Source organism: Armigeres subalbatus, unplaced genomic scaffold (genome assembly GCF_024139115.2).
Source record: "Armigeres subalbatus isolate Guangzhou_Male unplaced genomic scaffold, GZ_Asu_2 Contig377, whole genome shotgun sequence".
Classification (NCBI taxonomy): domain Eukaryota; kingdom Metazoa; phylum Arthropoda; class Insecta; order Diptera; family Culicidae; genus Armigeres; species Armigeres subalbatus.
Genome location: NW_026943127.1, coordinates 395236 through 401621, shown reverse-complemented (window position 1 = coordinate 401621; position 6386 = coordinate 395236). Strand labels below are relative to the sequence as shown.

General features: G+C 40.2%; 1 long non-coding RNA gene and 1 pseudogene across 1 annotated transcript; one reads left to right on the top strand and one right to left on the bottom strand.

Moving 5' to 3' along the window:
* The first annotated feature begins 1258 nt into the window (after nt 1-1258).
* Nucleotides 1259-3062, top strand: LOC134204053 (ataxin-2 homolog; annotated as a pseudogene).
* An 857-nt stretch (nt 3063-3919) lies between these two features.
* On the bottom strand, nt 3920-4592 carry LOC134204065 (uncharacterized). Its single transcript, XR_009977770.1, has 2 exons — nt 4483-4592; nt 3920-4411 (listed from the first exon to the last, which is right to left on the bottom strand). It is a non-coding gene; the product is annotated as an uncharacterized LOC134204065 (long non-coding RNA).
* Nucleotides 4593-6386: the final 1794 nt, after the last annotated feature.

Below are 6386 nucleotides of genomic sequence, written 5' to 3'. Positions count from 1 at the left end.
TAGATCTACGGAAAAGAACATTGAATGAGCGTTTAGATTATTTCAGGTACAATTGCCATAGAGGATCAATAGACCTTTCGTGAAAATGTATTCGCTCAAATGATTACTTTCATTTCTGAGACATTTTCTCAAGAGACCTGTATTTGTTTTCGCCTGGAACTATTGAAAAACAATCAATTACTTTTTCAAATTTTTAACCCCTGTTTCCCTATTAGTTTTTTCCCCCACAAAACCCGTTGATCTCCAGTCTCCTCTATAATGCGTGGTGAGTTCAAAGTTGTTTTTATTTTTTGTTTGCTTGACAGCCGTTTTTGTGTTTTTTGTTTGTCAAAGTATTTGCTTGCTCGTTGATCTCGCGAAGCAAAGAGCAGAATTTTAATACGCATCCGTCGAATCCAAGATTGTAAAGTGAATAAAATTGGATTATAGGTAAATAAGTTTATCGGTAAATATCGCACGATGGGACACCCGAACCGTCGTCATCGTCATCCAGGAAGAAAATGTGGAAAAATCGTCTGGCTGTAAAAACAGATACAAATTTTCTTCGCTGCTTTCGGGTGCCTTGGGTCGAAATTTCGGGGGAAAAAATAGTGAATTTGTGAAAGAAATTGTGCGGTGAAGGCAGGAAGGATTTCAATGATTGGTGTACGGAAAAAGTCGTGGTTGCCGTTCGCAGACTGTCAGTCGTGATTCGTGAAACGGGTGTTTGTGTCTTACAGTTACGTATTCCGTATCGGTGAAGCGACTTTCTCGACGACGAGGACGAGTGACGGTGGAGCAGCAATAAAATGTTTTGCATTTATATCAATACAAGGCGGAAATCACTACGGAATAATGTGACACTGCATTCATGACTTCAGCAGCGAGAAAGTGGCTTTCCGGCGCCGATTCAGTGAATCGGGATATCTGTTACTCGCTGGAGCCCAAAAAGAGCTGGAATGATCCGCCTAATGCATGCAAAAGCCGCGAGTATGGTGAAACGTTCAATATGGAGTTTTCGCCGGATGGTACATTGCTGGTGGCTGCGTGTGAAAAGAAGACGATCGTGCTGTTCGATTTCATTACCGAGAAGCAAATGTGTATCTATCAGAAATGCCCACACCGACAGCGTTAATTGTATCAAGTTCCTTGATAATCGGATGACAGCACTGTGGTCCTGTGGGACAAATGGAATTAAAAAAAACAAACCTATGGCCTGCAGAGACACTCCAACTGGGCGAAGAACATTGATTACTGTAAGAAAGACTGACCCCGTCTGATGCGGTGCCGGCAGATCATTTGCACCACCGATGACTATCTCATCATCACTTACAATCTCAACTTGGCTTCACTGGTGAAGGAGTTACGTGGGTTCAGGCCCAACTTGTACCGGCTGATGTAGTTGCGTCACCAGTTTGTCCCATATCAGTAAATCGCCTTCAGTCGTCAAGCATTATTCCGTAGCTAATATTAATGTAATGCTTTTGAAATTTTTTTCCAGATTGTGCTGGAACTTGAACATCATATTGAGGTCGGACAAAACAACGAGAGTAAAATTATCGTAGATACAGTAGTGGATCGGCTAATCGTCAAGCCGTGCGACATTGTCAGTATTGCTGCCAAAGACGTCGACCTCTACTGCGCCACGAGAGACACATTTATAACAGACACCGACATCTCCCGGTGCAACGGTAACGGCCGACCAGAGGAACGGAAACTCGAACAGCGGGACGGAAGCGATGGGCTGAACGGTGATTGTGAGTTCAACCTCGAATTGGATACAAATACAAAGAATGGGACAAATGTATGTATGGTTCCACAAGAATGAGATGATCTATGGTGTACATTAACATTTGATTAGTCACAAACTGGCTACAAGACCCAAAATAGGAAGCATAAGGGATCGCCAAATAAATAGTAAACAATCTAATTTACAATGACCGAATTGACCTGGAAAATGGTGACGAAGAATGAGCATTTGCAACTGTCGTTCAGCCAGCTAATTCCAGCCCCCAGCCGTCGTTAACGGCCAGTATGAACGATAAAAGTAGTACTAGCAATACAGTAATGCCATCGACTGCAAAATACATAGTTCCTGCCAAACGCAAGCCCGGTGGACTTGGCAAGTTATCTTTCCGCATCATCCCGCTAATAGCTAATAACGGTGGACCACCATCACATCAAGAGTAACAACAACCACCGCCACCCCATCAGCCACAAAGCCCAAAAGCGCTACACAAAAACAGTTATCCGAACATGTCAATGTCTTCACAACAGCAACAGCTGCAGAAACAACAACCGCCGCTTAATCTTCAACACGGAGGCAGCGGAATGCAATTACATCCCGCGCATACAATGCAGTACGGTGAGTATTGCCTTTTTTTTTTGAAAAAATCAAATCACAATATTTCTTCACTTAATTTCAGTGTATGGACACGTGCAATATGAACAACAGCAGCAGCCACCACAGCTGCACGGTCAGCCTGCGGATTAAATAGTAACAATAATATGAACCAGATTAATGGTGATGGTGGACGAAAAAATGTTGAATAGCAGTAGCATGAATGTAAATAGTAACACTAAGCATTTGCCTCAACGATCCATGCGGCCATACTCGAGTGCTACTACGGTCAATTACAATGAGCCGCTCCATCGCACGGACCTCAGCAAATGATGGACCAGATGCAAGCGATGAGAGTAGGCCACCCATGCATGTTACCCATTCGCATCATGCTACTCACATGCCTACACCACCAGTGGATACTCCGCAGATTCAGCAACAGGATGTGATGCAGCCTCACCCCGTGGTACTCTTCGCACCGATTTTAAGTGTTTCTGGCAACCATCGCCGCATCTTAAAGTCCAGCTGATGTAGCATCACCCAAACAACAACCCATGGAATCTTCACCGCAAATCTTACCAAAACACTTAGAACCATCTCCGCATTAACAACAATAGCAAAACCAATCTTCTGAAACTCCTTCAGTACATCAACCTTCTCAACCGAAAAATATTCATATTCATTGATACACCAAACAGCTTGTACAAAAGAACAACTTGAGAAGTGAATAAACATTTTACTCTTGCTTAGGCTGCATTACCGTGTTTTATTGAGTCGATAATAATTTGAATGGCGCGTAGGATCTCGGGGTTACTAATCTTATAGTAGAAATGTTTTATTCGTCCCTTTCCTCCTAAGCATTACATAATGAAGGAAGTCCATAATCTTCCGGTAATTTGATCATTACGTGAATGTATTCTCAAGATATGATTACTGAATGATATACAACCGTTCTTCCTCTTCTTCTGCTTCTTTGGCTTTACATCCTGGGACATCCAATACATATGGCATAGTACTATGATATTATAATAAATAAAAAAGATATGCGCATTATGTAATTTAATGCAAATATTGGGATGGTTTAATTGCATTAACGATACTGCCGTGAGTCGCAAGAGGCATCTGTAATGGCTGAATGATTAGATTCACGACAGTATAATGGTTGTAACATATATTTCCTTACGCAACGTTAAGAATTCGGCCACTTCCCAACATAATGGCTTGTTTTGTTTGTATCACTAGAAATCTACAGATACTAACATATACTAAAACCGAGTAATTCAATTGTTGTTGCGTGCGAGTAACAAAAATTGCGGACGGGACTGGAAGTGTTGCCTAAATGATACTTTACCCTGCAAAAAGTAATGAAGATCGACATACATTCAGAGAAATTGAATGCAAAAGAACCTATTTTTTTTACTCTGACCAGATTGGGACAAATGTGGCATAAATATGTTTTATAATGAGGGGCTTCTGACAAATTACGAAACGCGAAATTAGGCAATTTTAGGCCCCCCTAACCCTTTTGTATTGATGACATAATTTATATCATATTGTAAAAGCTCTACAGTGTAAAGAATTTTGTGAACAACCCCATTATTTAGTTGGAATATATTATAACTTTTAATTTAATTTATTTAATATGTTTTATGATATTTAATACGAGAACAGAAGGAATTACGCTGCCGTTGATATTTGCTGCATTGGTTACCCGAATCAATGAATGATTGCTGATGCTATTGGACCTTCACGTTCGGGGCGTTCTTCTTCATCTTCAATAGCTGATCGCGATTATATTTCTTCATGGTCAGATTGTCTGGAACCCTTCGACCCGGAACGTACCTATACTCAATGAGTGCAAGTACAAACAATGCAAGTGAGCAAGATTATTTTTATCGATGCAAGCGCCATTGGTGCTTGTCGATATCGTATATGTATGTACTGGCGCTGTATCCACCACGGTCTTGCTGTTGTTGGATGATATTGCTGCTCGTTAATTTTTACAAACTCCAACTTTGACCATCAGACTGTCGACTGCTCTTACAACAGCTGACAGGCCGGAGAGTTTCCCAGGTCGTATTCCAGTGATCCCTGGAGGATGGAAACAAATAATCATAAGAACAAGACTACTACGAACTTCTAATGGATTTAGTGATACTTACATTAAGTAATGGTCCCAGCTAGTCCAGCTAGTGGTGACGGTACAAATGACGTCAAGTTTAGCAAACCGTTAATCGATGTTAAAAGTGCCAACTTTCGAAACCGTTAAGAGTTCATTCACAAATTACATAACGCAAAATTTGGCATTTTCAGCCCCCACCCACCCCTCTAACGTTTTTTTGCGAAAGGGTTTGAAAATTGCGAGCTGTTACGCCTGGCAGGTACCCTCCCACCCCTAAAGCGTTATGTATCTAGAACGGGCCCAAGAGGGTCGCCACGGATCGTAAATGCAGACCGCCTTAAAGCACGATGTACGTAAGCTTCTTCCAAAAGGCTCAAAGAAGTGAGTGCTTGTGTGTTGGCTTGGCAACCGCGGAAGCTGCTCGTCAGCTTAGCTGGAATATACGCGACCCTTAGCCACCCCGAATTCACTTCAGCTTTTCTCAATATAATCTTTCCGATTATTCAGGTTGTTGAGCGGAAACTCACTTTTGGCAGGTGTCCTGGTTGCCGTCGGATACATCTGCAGAAGGAAAAGTACGAGCGAAAACCCCATCAATGTAATTCACCATTATCTCAAGTTAATTATTAAAAAATCTTACCTATAATTTCGTCCGTTTGCAAAAGCAACCAAAGCCGATTCTTTCCTTCGATATCTGTTTAATCGGTAGTAACTAATGTTGACCACTTCTGTTGGTTTCTCCCACCAACGTTGATTTCAAATGACTAACGTCCTGGTATGGCACAAACAATTTGCAAACACTGTCGCGAGCAGCGATGCTCTATTGCAAAATAAACCATTTAGCAAATAACAGTAATTGCAAGCAGTAGTTTTTCGACGGAACTATTTTTGAAACCACACCAGTTGAATACGCGCGCTTTGCACTTTTTGACAATTCAATTGTAAATAAACATGATACAGAGTTGCCAGAAAAAAGTTTTAACGATGTTTTCACACTATCAGTGTTGCAAAATGGTAAATATCAAAGGATCACCATTGTCTGGCAAGAATATTCACTCCTAAAAACAGACGATGTTAATCTTTTCAAAAATTTAAGAAAATAACAGTTTCATAGAAATAACTGATTTTTGCAATGTTATCTAAACACAAGGATGTTTTAGGAAAATACAAAACATAGGTGTTTGGTCGGACGGGAAAGGTCATCAAAAACAAGTCAAAATGCTCCATCAGCGCCAATAATGTCCTTTCAATTGAGTTTTCTAAGGAATTTATCTTGCAGAATATCATTTTTTAGAATAACTATTAGTTATAGAAGTCTCAGTTCACTGTTTGTCTAATGACAAACATTTGTCAATTGATCCGGACTTACCAAACTGACTAGAAATTGACATGGATATCAGGCTGACTTGACAAAATTTGTCATTATGACAAACAGTGTATTGATAGCTTAATGCAAAATCGTGAATTTCCACGAGAAAACAGGTTACGTATAGGATTATTCTCAAAGGGTGATATTTTGCAAGATAAGTTCCTTTAGAAAGCTACGTTCATATTTCTTCATATAATCTTATTTTATGAATATAACAGTATAATCATTTCAATTCATGAAGCTGATATAGTATAGTCAAATTTCAGTATACAAACGACCCTTTTCAACTCCTCCCACAACCTAGATACGGCACATTGTTAAAATAATCATAGTGTATATTATCTTATTGAAAATAAAATTTAGAATAAAAAAAATTTTGAGAATAATACTGGATAATCGAGTCTAAAATTCCGGATATCGAACTGGATAATCGAGTCCCCGGATAATCAGTCTCCGGATAATCGAGTCCGACCTGTAGTCATAAAAGGGAGCGTCCACAAATTAGTCACGCCTAGAGGGGGAGGGGGTGAGCAAAGTGTGACGATCCATACAAATTTACAGATGGTTCATACAAA